The sequence below is a fragment of the Equus caballus genome, chromosome 9 (genome assembly GCF_041296265.1).
Source record: "Equus caballus isolate H_3958 breed thoroughbred chromosome 9, TB-T2T, whole genome shotgun sequence".
Classification (NCBI taxonomy): Eukaryota; Metazoa; Chordata; class Mammalia; order Perissodactyla; family Equidae; genus Equus; species Equus caballus.
Genome location: NC_091692.1, coordinates 85,706,717 through 85,719,183, shown reverse-complemented (window position 1 = coordinate 85,719,183; position 12,467 = coordinate 85,706,717). Strand labels below are relative to the sequence as shown.

The following is a 12,467-nucleotide window of genomic DNA, read 5'->3' as shown; positions in this document are numbered from 1 at the left end:
AAGGCTTTCATTAGACTTCTCCAAAGCAGATCTGGACACAGGCAAAGAAAGAGAGATGTCCATGTACATTATGTGACTGGAGTATAAGGTGTATGGGGCAGAGAGCTGGGAGCTTAAGCCAGTGTTGGGTGCAGAAACCATTTCATGGAAGGCTTTCATAATAGGTGAAGGAACTTGGACTGGATCTTGAGGGCAATATGTGGCTGTTGGAGAGTTTCATGCATAGGAGTACAATGGACCAGTGTCTGTTTCAGAGGGACCACTCCGATTGCAATAGAAAGGCTGGATTAGAAGGGAACAACACAGGATTTGAGATACCTGGTTAGAAGCCCTTGATATGGTTTGGATGATGAGGACTTAAGGAGGGCAGTAGTAATGGACATGGATAAAGGAATAGAATCAAGAGCAATTCCAGAGACTGACTGGAAAGGAGAGCATTGTCTATCAGTTGTTTTGATTTCTGTCCATTAACTATTTTAGCATCTTCTACCCTGTCTTGTTAATAGAATAGATCCCTGTTTCATATAGCTAAGCTTCCTAGCCTGCTTTCTTTCATGGCTTTTCTTTTTCTCCTGTCAATATGCAGTACGGTTCCCACGTGGGTGGTTCTTCTCTCTCTTCAGCCGACACTGGGGAACCGTTCCTTGAAAGCAAGATGCCACAGATAAGCTCACAGCTGGCCTGCTACTAGTGAAAAGCCCTCTTCTGAGCCCCCCACTGTGAAACACCTGCCTCTGTAGGCCACAGGCCCCATCCCCTGAAAATACCCTGGGAACCCTGTCCTGAAGCATCCTCCCAGATGTTATCTTGACACAATCATTGTGTGCTGAGTTTTTAATCTGGGAGATTAAATCTTTACATGCCTGAGTGGAAAGATCATATCCTTGTAATTTTTCACCCATATAATTTCTCAGCTGCCTTAGTTTAACCTGTTGTATTTATGGCCCAACTGTAATTTAGGAGAATACTTAGAAAATGCCAATTTCAAAGGACAGCTCTTTCAAATTGCCACTCAGAACAGCTTTCTGGGTGAGTGTAGTGAACTGTGGTAAAACTGATCATTTCAGTCAATTAGATTTTTGGGTCAGTCACTTTTTACTGTTCTGAAAGAGAGAAAGAAAGCATTTGAAAGCTAGAATTGATCAATTATAGTCTAAATGGAGATCAAGGAGGAAGATACACAAAAAACCATATTGGTACTTTTTTTTTTTAAATAGACAGGAACCTTGTAGAGGTCACTTGAGTTCTATTACAGGAAGTTCATTTTGCATAAAGTAGAAGTCACCATTAAAAAAAATGCCTAATAAGATCCTTTGGATAGAATTTGGAGTCAAAGAACTAAAAGGTTGAGATAGGAGAATAGAAATGCCTCAGCTAGGAAAGGGAGGGGCTTATGAAATGAACACCTAAGCGGATCCAATCTAGTGGGATTTTTTTTGTAAAGACCTTATTGACCTTTGATTCAGAAAAGTCTGAGATTTAGTTATAAATAATTGAAATAGGCTAGGAGACCACTAGTTCAGAAAATATGTAGTAGATCTTTTGTGATTCTTTATTTCATTTATCAAACCCAAGACTGAATTACAATGTTTAGAGATTCTAAGAAGTCAAAAGAGATTGTGCTCTCTCCTTAGGCAACTGAAAATCAAAACATCACTAATAGTAAAGTAAGATCAAAGAATATCAAAAATACTCTAGTCTTCTTATAATGTGTACTTGGAATTTCAAACTTAAAAGTCTTTCAAAATATTTTCTCACATTAAAAAACAGTTTCCTGGGGACAGTTAAAAGAGGATGTAGGCCAAAATTGGATTGGGCCATCCAGCAGCTCTAGTTATTATGGTATTTTTACCTGCCCAAGAATGCTGTGCATTTAGATGCATCCTAGAGATTTGAGACATTGTTTAAATGACCCCTTTTCCACAAAGCCGTCTGTGACCACTTCAGACCATTCCAATCACCTCTCCCCTGACCTACAGCAGTTGCCTACACCATTCCCTTAATGCCCTCTTTTAATCACCAATAGTTCTTGCGTGATCTAGCAAAAGGAGCACCAGATTTCAATTAACAGGTCTGGCTTCTGCTCCTTGTATCAACACTTATAGCCAAGCATATTTGGGTAAGTATATTAGCCAGAGGAACGTTGGGAAAACAGTGTCCACACTGGGGAGATAAATAGAGGCGATTTAATACACAGGTATGGAGAGAGCTGTTAAGACAAACAGGACATGGTGAGGTAACCAAGGAGTAGCAACAGCAGAAGACCACTAGCGACAAAGGGCTTGAAGGGACACAGGGAGAAAGTGGTGTATCAGAGCACAGAAGACGAAGCAGCAGGCAGGAGCTAAACTATGGCGGGGCTACCATGTGGGAGATTGGACCAAAGAGGGAGGTTCTGTTTGGAAAGGATTTGGAACCAACTTCAGAGGAGATGCAGCCACTGTCAGAGATATTGCCTGAAGCATAGCAAGAGGGGAGAAATTCCCCGTCTTCTCCCCTCTTCTAACTTTCCATTTTCCACCAGTGCCACCCAATGGCCAAGTCTACGTGGGAGCCAATTGACAAGGGCACCTTGAAAATGTAATCCCCAGTGCTACAGAGCTGCAGAAATCAGGGGACGGATTTGAGAGCAACGTGCAAATCACTGGCACAGTAACGCATTCACCTTCTGAACAATGGTACCCACCTCTTCAAATTTTAAAGCAATGTCTTTCTCATCCACCTCTTAAGAGTATCATGTGAGAATACTTTAATTTGTTGTTGGAGGGTAAAAACTGAAAGTTTTTGAGACTACTTTGGAAAAATATTTTAAAGATTTAAAATGTTAGATAATGCTATTTCCACATCTAGGAAAATAGGAAGTCACAGATATGCATACAGATGTAGGTACAAAAATGTATATCTCAATGTTTATAATATTGAAAGTTGGGAGCAATCTAAAATAGATGTGATACATTCAAGGCTTAAAAAAAAAGACAACTTCTGCCTTCAAGGATGTCTTACTCATGCAAGGTAGCATGCATGAAGGATAGTGAAAATAGGATAAAGCGCTGTGGAGACCCAGGGGTGAGAAAGGAGAGTGAATATCTGTCCTGTTTAGGGTTCAAGATGTGTGATATACAAATTTGTGCATTATATGAAATGTAGAAATGCTAGAGGGAGTTTTTGATATTTATATCCAAATAGGAAAATTCTTCCAGTTGAAGATGATAAATCAATCTGTTTTCAAGTATTCCAAGCTCACACAAAAAAGAAACACCACGGTTAGGAGGTTGGATGCCTAGGCAGAGTGGCAAGAGGTGACATGAGCATAATTAGAATCCAAGTGACCTGTGAGTTCATTCTAGTTCTGGTTCTGATTCCAGTGGTGACCTTGTTCAGGGCTCCACTCCAGTTTTCTGATGTGAATAATGAAAACCAGAGACAACCCACATACACCACTGCTGAGCATTTTGCACACGAATGAACCAGCGCTCCCAGGATCTGAGGCCCTATGTGTAATTCACTCCCCAGCCTGGCTGTTCAATGCTGTTTGTGTTCACCCAGCTGACAACCATCAGTACAGACTCCATCATATTGGAATCATGCAGATGCTTAGCTTTGCCTTTAAGACCTACCCCCCTCCATTTGTCTACCCCGAAGTACCCTACAAGCTTTATCTTTCACGGTGCAAAATGCATTGTCCTTGGAGAAAGTCAGAACAAATTTTGAATTCCAGCTTCACGGCTTTGTAGATGTTTAATCTTTTGCAATTAACTTAATTTCCCCAATTAAGGAACACAAACAAGTGAGGACCTTAGCAGAGATTTTAGGTCATAGTAAGTGTTTAATAAATTTTAGTGTTTTTACCTTGCTTCTTTTCTTCCAGTATGCCCTTGTTCACCAGGCAAAGATACTATTTACCTTCTCTACAAAATATCTCATTCGTTCACCTCTTCATGTCTTTGCTCACACTGTTCTCTTTGCCTGGTGTGTCCATTCCTGTCCTTCATGTGCCACTCAGTGGTGGCTTCCTCCATGAAGACTAAACTTGGTTGACCAAAATAGACAAGACATTTAAAAAAAATCTCATAGCACATTTCCTGAACCTGATGAAGGCACCTAATCCTTTAAACTTTGAACTATATCGTTTTAATTTGTATTTAGCTTATCCTCCATCTTCAGTGTCTTACCTATCTCTCTAACCCTAAGGCCAAATCAAAAACACTGCTAACATAGAAAGAGAATAGACCTTGCAACTAGACAGACATGCCTGGGTTTGGAGTGTAGGACTGTAAGTGTTTGATACATTTTGGCTACATGCCATTGAAGAGAATGTTTCCTTTTCAGCAGGTTGGGACCATTAGCAGGAATGAAAGAAGTACCTTAGACAAAAGAAGAACTATCCCGATGCCAGCCTCAGGCTGGAATGTTTTCTTGTCTATTTCCTTTTCTTGCTTAGCAAGCACTGAGCTTCCTGCTTCTGGCTTGGACCTGAAATGGAGGATCCCAAATACCAACAGGAAGGTCATACTTGTGGTCTCCCTCCCTCACTGAAAGCTCACTGAAACCTGAAGCACTGGAATTTCATGTGGGTGTCATTTTCTCAAGAGATTTCCAGCTGAAATTCCCAGACCAGAGGTAGGCCACTGTATGCTATTAGATCCACAACCATTCTTCCTCTCTTTTACTTTTCTAACATTCCAATATTATCTTGCCAAGTTTGGGTTCAATAATTAGAAAGAATTCCTGTGGGGAGTGGTGGGGTTTTTAAATATAGAATAGAATCTCAATAATTTGAGTTGCATTAGTAGATTTCTACATGCAGGCAAAGGAAAGGACACAATTCATCCATCCATCCATATAATCATTTATTCATTCACAAATATTGAGTACTTGTTGTACGCCAGTCATTGTCCTCAAAGAAGGGTCCTATCTAATACTACTTCTGAGAATCTGCTTCTATGAACTGTAGGGAGTAAACATAGAAATTCAGATGGATAAATCAGATTTTTACATGAATTCATTAGTTCCATACACCTTTAGGAAGGCCTCACACATGCCAAGAAACCAGGATAGTCACTGGTGATATAGAGTGCTCTGAAGTAAATGATGTGGTAAATTCTATTTCCAAAAGACAGCCACAACAATATCTCCTTCTCATGTGATTTTTTTTGTACTGTAGCCTTGACACTTCCTCCAGCAAGTGATGGAATCTAGACCCCTTCTCCTTGAATCTGAGTGGATCTTTATGACTTCCTAGATGAGTGCTGTTTAATAGAAAATTCTGCAATGGTGGAAATGTTCTATTTGTGTTGTTCAGTACAGTAGCCCCAAGCCACGCTGAGCACTTGAAATATAGCTAGGATGATTATAGAACAGAATTTTAACTTTATTTGAATTTAATTCATTTAAAAAAATAGGCATATGTGCCTAGTGGCTATTGCATTGAATAATGCAGGCTTAGACCAGTAGAATATGGTGGAATTGATGCCATGCGTCTTCTGAAACTAGATTATTAAAATGCCATACACTCTGCTTTGTTCTCTTGGAACACAGCCACTATACTGTAAGGAATCTCAATTAATTGGGAATCCCAAGCAGAGTGTGGAAAGTCTCACATAGAGAAAAACCTAGGATTATGGGTGATAGGGTGCAACTGAGCTCCCCAGCAGCAAACAAATCCTTTCAACAGCTATGTGAGTAAGCCATCCTGAGAGTGGAATCTGCAACCACCAGAGGAGCTGCTCTAGCTGATGCTGGAGTACAAACAAGCCATCCCTGCTGATCCCTGCCTAAATTGTAGAGTTTTAGGCAAAATAAACGCCTCAGATTCTTTTAAGTCACAAAGGTACAGTCAGCTTATTAAACTGTATGTCCAGTTGGACTATAACTCTGCTTATATGCATGTTAGACTTTTGCATTAGGTTCTTTATGCCTCTTATCTTGAGCTGTCTCTTCTCTCTTTTTACAATGTTCTGCATTCTGGGGTGGTGATATGAGAATGCCCCCCTAGAACAATGAAACCTTTAACTTTTCTTATAGTGCACAGCTCTTGCTGGTATTCCAAGTCCTTTGATTATTTTGCTTATTTCCTATGAGCTCAGCAACAAACCAGAAATGATGGTTTATCCAGGACCCACTTTTTTTAAAGCAGGAGAGCACTTTGAATTACCTAGTCTTCTGTACTAGCAAAGCAAACAACAACCAACCACAACAACAAGAAGAAACGAGGAAAAATTATTTTCTAAGACATAAAATAACTTCCCAAGTTGGACCAAAAAGTCAGAAAATACAGGCTGAAAGAGCTCACCATATTCTAGTAAAAATTAAGAAAACAGAGACTGTGTCTGAACATATTTTGTGAAATTTGAGAATTGCAAAGATAATGAAATAATTCTAAATGTCTATATAGTGAGTGGTGAGGTAGAAGGAAACAGATTATTTTCAGAGGAATATAAATAAGCCTGACCTAAGACTTTTCCAGAAAATCATGGAATCGTGAAGGATAAACATTATGATTCGAGAACTCCATATGAAACCAATATGGTAGTGTGTGTGTGTGTGTTGTGTTGTGTTAAAGCAATAGAAAGACACTCTCAGACACTTAAGGATTCAGAAAGTATATCTCATAAAGAATATGTCTTAAGCTATATTTGAAGATACATCACTATGTATGTAGGATTTACTTGATGTCCCATAGACCAGGTTTAAAAACCTGCTCTGCTACTTTCTAGCTGAGGGACCTTCAGTCTCTCCATTTTCTTATCAATTCCCAGGTTGATGCTACTCTTATGCTTTAATTATTCATGAACATGCCCACTGGCTTAAAGTCCTTGAAGGCAAAGAGCAAGTTGGAGGCCTTCTTGTGTTCTATAACATGCACCTAGTGCCAGAGACATCATGAGTAGTCAATAAGTGTAAGATGAATGATAGATTGTGAATTACTACCAATATGCCTACCTTCTTGAAATATATGTGTTAGAACTCAAAAAAAAGTTAAAACTAAGAAAAATGATCGCCTGATTTCTTTGAAAAATATATCAAAATAGACGTAATACTTGAAAGCCAAAGAAGAAGACAGCAATAAATATAAAAATAAGACATTAGAATAAGCAACCGTGTCTATTGAGGATATTAAGAAATATATGAGGATCATTTTCTTAATCTTATGCAAATAAATTAAAAGCTTTGACCATAAAGCATAATATTCTAGAAAATATATGGAATGCAACAAAAGATATGAAGAACCTCATGAAAAGCTATCTCGAAAAAGCATCAGCATCAATTTATTTCAGATATGAATTTTACCAAATATCTAAGGAATGTGATTTAAGTTGTTTGAAAGCATAAAGAGAAAGTGAAAGCTTCTAAAGAGTTTTTACAAATATAGGAAAACATTGGTCTAAAACTCAATAAAGGCAGCGCAATAAAATGAAACTACAGATGGCTTTCACTTACGGACATTGATGCAAAATTCCTAAAATGTGTTAGCAAACAGAATTCAGCAGCTTAATAAAAGATTGAGAGAGACTATTCAGATGTGATCCATTCAAGAAATTCAATGTAGCAATATATTTTTCCATGTTAATTACAGGTCAAGGCAAGAAAATATACTGTGTCTGATGATGCTGACAAAGTGCTTCATTAGAAGCCAGCATCATCCTTGAATAACAAGTTGATAAGTAAGAATACATTAATACTTAATTAGCAACATGCCTAATATTGAAACACAAAAATCTTCTCATTAAATTAAGTAATAAAACAAGGATGTTGATTATCACTCCTATTACCTAAAATTCTGTGGGAAATTCTTTCCAATGAATTGAGCCATGACAAATATGAGGTATAAAAATTCTAAAAGAGAAGGGAAAATTTTCAACTTTCAAATATCTGGATAATTTCATAAGCCTGGAAAATTCAAAAGCATCAACCGGGAAAACCATTATAAATAATGAGAGAATTTATAAGAAGAATTTAGAAATGAATATCTAAAGCCCTGTTGGCCTTACTATGTTTGAATAAGATATACTTATGTTACTTAAATAAAAATCTGTTAAACAAAATCAGCAAGGTAAGAAATAAATACCCGGAAATAGAAATAAGTATAAATGCGCTAGATTTATATGAATAAACTTTAAAATGCTTTACTAGCATATAGACAGAACTTCAAAAAGACTTTAAAGTGACCCAAAACCCAGAAAATACAATTTAAATTAATGGGAAGTAATGCTCAGTTCTAGTTAATATAATGCAAAATTGTAAAGAAGCTAATTCACCCTATGTGAATCTATAAATTGAATGTGATTCCAACAAAATTAGCAATAGAATTGTTTTCCTGAAATGAGACATGCTGAATCTATACTTCAGGTTAAGATTAGGTGGGAAAATTTTGAAAAAGGAAGCTAAAGGAACAGACTATATTATTACATATTATTATAAAACTTCTACAAGTAAAAGAGTATGATACTCGTGCATGAATAGAAATATCAAAGGAAAAAAGCAGAATCTTGCATGAGACTCAAAATATGGGTATATAGATTTTGATTAATATCAGCATTCCAAATGAGTGTGTTAAAGGCGGAATATTCAATAAATGGTGTTTGGACAACCTACTGTGAAAAGAATAAATTAAGATGAGTTCCTAATTTATCACTTATACAAAACTTTTGATATGAATAGCTCAAAATTAAGACGAAAATGAATTTTTTCTTGTAATCTTGTAGTAGAAAGCCCTTTCTCAGCAAGGTATATATTCAGAATTCCCAAAAGACTGATAAATCTAACCTCATAAAATTTTAAAGTTTCTACCTGTCAAGAAATACTATAAACAAATTCAGTATACATAAATAACTTGGAAATATTTGCAGCAAATATGATAGACCAAGGAATACGGTCCTTAAATAAATTTTTCTTACAAATCAATTAACAAAAGACACTAGCTCATGGACAAAGGACTCAAATAATGTTCTATAGGAAAAGAAATACACATTTTTCTTTTTCACAAAAAGATGTTTAACTTCCCTCAGAATTATAGAACTATAATAAAACAGAAAGAGTATTTACTTTATAGAGTGGACATAATGAAACATTTTCCGTGTTGGTCAGACTCTGAAACAATCGTTCTCCCTCCCACACTGTTCGTGGGAGCATGAATTGGTATAATCTATTTGGAGGGCAATACGGCAATATCTACCAGTATTCTAAATATGTAATTTCTTTTAAAGTGCATAATCTCACAACTTCATTTTCATCTGCAGGGAACCTGCACATGTACAAAAGAATTATATACTATGACTTTTGTGGCCATATTGGTTGTAAGAGCAAAAGTTTAGAAAGTAGGTGAATGTGTACCAAACGGGGACTGATGAAGTGCCTTATAGCACATCCAGAAAGTGGAAAACTTTGTCGAATTTATTGGGAACAATCCCCATTACTGAAAAATCAGAAGATGCAGTTTAGGGTGTTTCAATAGATGTAAAAAAAAAAAAGATGTGTGTAAGCACATGTGTTACAATTAAAAAGAATATTTTTTGATAGACAAAAAATTGGCAACTGTGATTGCTCTAGAAAGGGGGCAAAGTGTTGGGTGGAAAGTTCGTTGTGACTCTATAGCCTTTTCTACTGCTTGATATATTTACCAAATACACCTCCTAGAATTTTTTCTTAAAAACAAAAACTGGTTAGCAAAAAAGTGTCCACCTCCTCAAAATATTTCCCTTCTTGGACTGGTATGCTATCAGAAATTCTTTCTATGAATCAGCCTTTAGGGAAATTTCAGTCTCTGCTTCAAAGGCAATTTTGGAAAAATCCACAAAATCCCAGCTCAGCCCTACTGATGAACTCCACATGGAAGCTGCCTGTTTTTTCTTGCTGCGTGTCCAACGCTGACCAGGTCTTTAAGGAACACCCCCACATACAGAGCCATCTCTGTGTTTTCTCTTACGGGGCTTATCCCTCCTGCTTGCCCAAAGACACTCTGTGGTTCTCTGATCTGCATCATATCTGACTTATCTTGGCCCCACAACATATCTCTTAATGTTCTTTGACATTATGGATATTCCATAAATATTTATTAATTGAACAATTAAAGTCTTATTTTTAAAATCAAATTCAACGTAGGGGAGGAAAATCATCCTTGAAGCACTCCACAGCACTTACCATGTACCGGGCAGTATTCTAAATTAACTCCTTCTTTGTCACATGCACACACACACACACACACACACACAACATATATAGAGATATTTACTCAGCTAATATGGGTAGAGATGAGACCCAAGTCCATGCAGTCTGGCTCCACTGTGCACCGTGGTTGTTCTTAACCATGATGCTCCCCTTTTTCACTGTCCACCACCCCTTCCTGTCCTCACTCCCTCTTTGACCAGCCTAGATTTCATCCATGACCCACCATTATATTCCTTCCCTCACAAAAAGCCTCATCTCTGGCTTCTCTTGCTTTCATGGTTCTCTCTGGGCTAAACCCTAGCCTGGTCAAGTCCAACTTGCCATCTGTTCCGCATCTGCTCAGAGAGTCTGAAGGGGATGGACAAATGCACACAGTCCTGCTCATGAATCACTCTTTCCATTTATAGCCCCAAATCCCAAGAGGACCATTAGTCCCACCTTGTAATCCTACTGTAACCCCGTGGGTCTTGTCACTCTCCCACTCTCCTAGATGATTGTACACCCCATTTTGCTCTTCAAAGCACCAACACCTTCTCCTCCCACCTATACCTCCCACCAGTCCCCTAGTTGGCTGAAGACTTTACCTCTTAATTCTCTAAGAAAATGTCCACAGTGGCCAGGTAGTTAACATAAAACACAGAAATAGAAGCATTGCATAATAGGGAAGGCTGGGGACCAGAGCTGTGAATGGAGTAACGGCTACTCAGCTCCAGTTTCCGTGAAGTGGGCCAGCCTGGGTAGCCAGAAAGTGTGATCTTTTCAAGAGAATTTGAAGAATCAAATTTTGATGTAAACTTTCCTGATTTTCAATACCTTGTGAGGGGCCGGCCCAATGGCGCAGCGGTTAAGTGCACAAGTTCCACTTCGGCGGCCCGGGCTTCGCCAGTTCCAATCCCAGGTGCAGACATGCCACTGCTTGGCAAAAGCCATGCTGTGGTAGGCATCCCACATATAAAGTAGAGGAAGATGGGCATGGATTCTAGCTCAGGGCCAGTCTTCCTCAGCAAAAAGAGGAGGATTGGCAGTAGTTATCTCAGGCTAATCTTCCTCAAATAAATAAATAAATAAATACCTTGTGAAAAAAAAATTTTCCAGCAAGCTGGGATGTACCTTGTAGGCACCGCCAGTTGCGATTCTGTAGAGAAACGTGAATCGAGAGGAATCATTTGTTATTTTAATATAATTTCAAAGAAGGCAATCAGATTTCTAAGAATACTTTCAATTTGAGCTACCATTTATTCTCAAGCATTTTAGCATAAGCTCAGGGTCGCAGCAGGAATTTAGGATTATTTGAGACTTTCATAAAGACACTATTTTTAATGTCGTGAGTATAGAGAAACCATGGGGTATAGTGCAATACCCTGGCACTAACAACAGGATTGTTCTCACTAATAGGTGGACTGATTAGGTGCATTACAGAACATCCATAAATTTGTAATTCTGTGAGCTGACACTTTTCTTCCAGGAACAAAGCCAGTCCTGAAACCCAGGGGCAAGCTAAGAGAATAAATATTCTTACCTCATTCTTCTCCTTTCCGCCATTTGCAAAACCCAATTGGAATCTGGAGGACAAGGTATACCACCGATGTGGTCCTCATGTGTTGACCTGCCAAAATACAGAACAGGGTGGAGAAGAGTTAGGAGTGGTTTTGGAGAGAGGCAAATGGAAGTTCAAGCAGAAACCCCACCATCAATCTTATAAAATAGGTAATGTAACTATCCTCTTTATAGTTGAGAAAACAAGACAGGTATAGTAACTTAGTCAACATCACAAACACTAACTGATAGAGCAGCCTAGCCTTCATAACTCCAAAGCTTAAAACACTTTTCTATACTGTCTCTTCACCATGAAATCCTAGGGATATATAAAATTTATTTGAAAAAACATATAAATCACTTAGAGAATTCAATATGCTATACCCATTAAACTAATTACTTCATTTAGAGGAACTGACTTACCAGAAAGCTGCAGATTTACACCTTCAACACGTATTTACTGAATACCTCTGGTGCTGTGCTCAGAACACAGGACACATAACGTCTCTGCTTTCGCAGGGACAAAGCTTGGATTCCACCACAAAACAGTGTAGAAGCGATATAAATACATGAGTAGATCAAGGGGTCAGACTACAGAAGGCTGGCCAAACCCAGCCCACCACCTGGTTTTGTATGGTCTGTGAGCTAAGAAAGGTTTTTAAATTTTTTCAATTGTTGGAAAAATATCAAAAGTAGAATAATATTTAGTGACAGATGAAAGTTATAGGAAATTCAAATTTGTGTCTATAATTAAAGTTTTATTG

At 38.0% G+C, this 12,467-nt stretch overlaps 1 long non-coding RNA gene across 6 annotated transcripts in view; it reads right to left on the bottom strand.

Annotated features, from left to right (window-relative positions):
- LOC106781007 (uncharacterized) overlaps positions 1–12,467 on the bottom strand; it is a 142,841-nt gene that overhangs the window by 65,852 nt on the left and 64,522 nt on the right. For 4 of the 6 annotated variants that reach the window (XR_011421426.1, XR_002810504.2, XR_011421429.1 and 1 more), the window contains exons 2-3: positions 11,687–11,773; positions 11,240–11,302 (exon numbers count right to left, since the gene is read on the bottom strand). This is a non-coding gene — a long non-coding RNA (uncharacterized lncRNA). The remainder of the gene's footprint in view (positions 1–11,239; positions 11,303–11,686; positions 11,774–12,467) is intronic. The other 2 variants (XR_001377500.3, XR_011421428.1) reach the window with 1 other exon arrangement.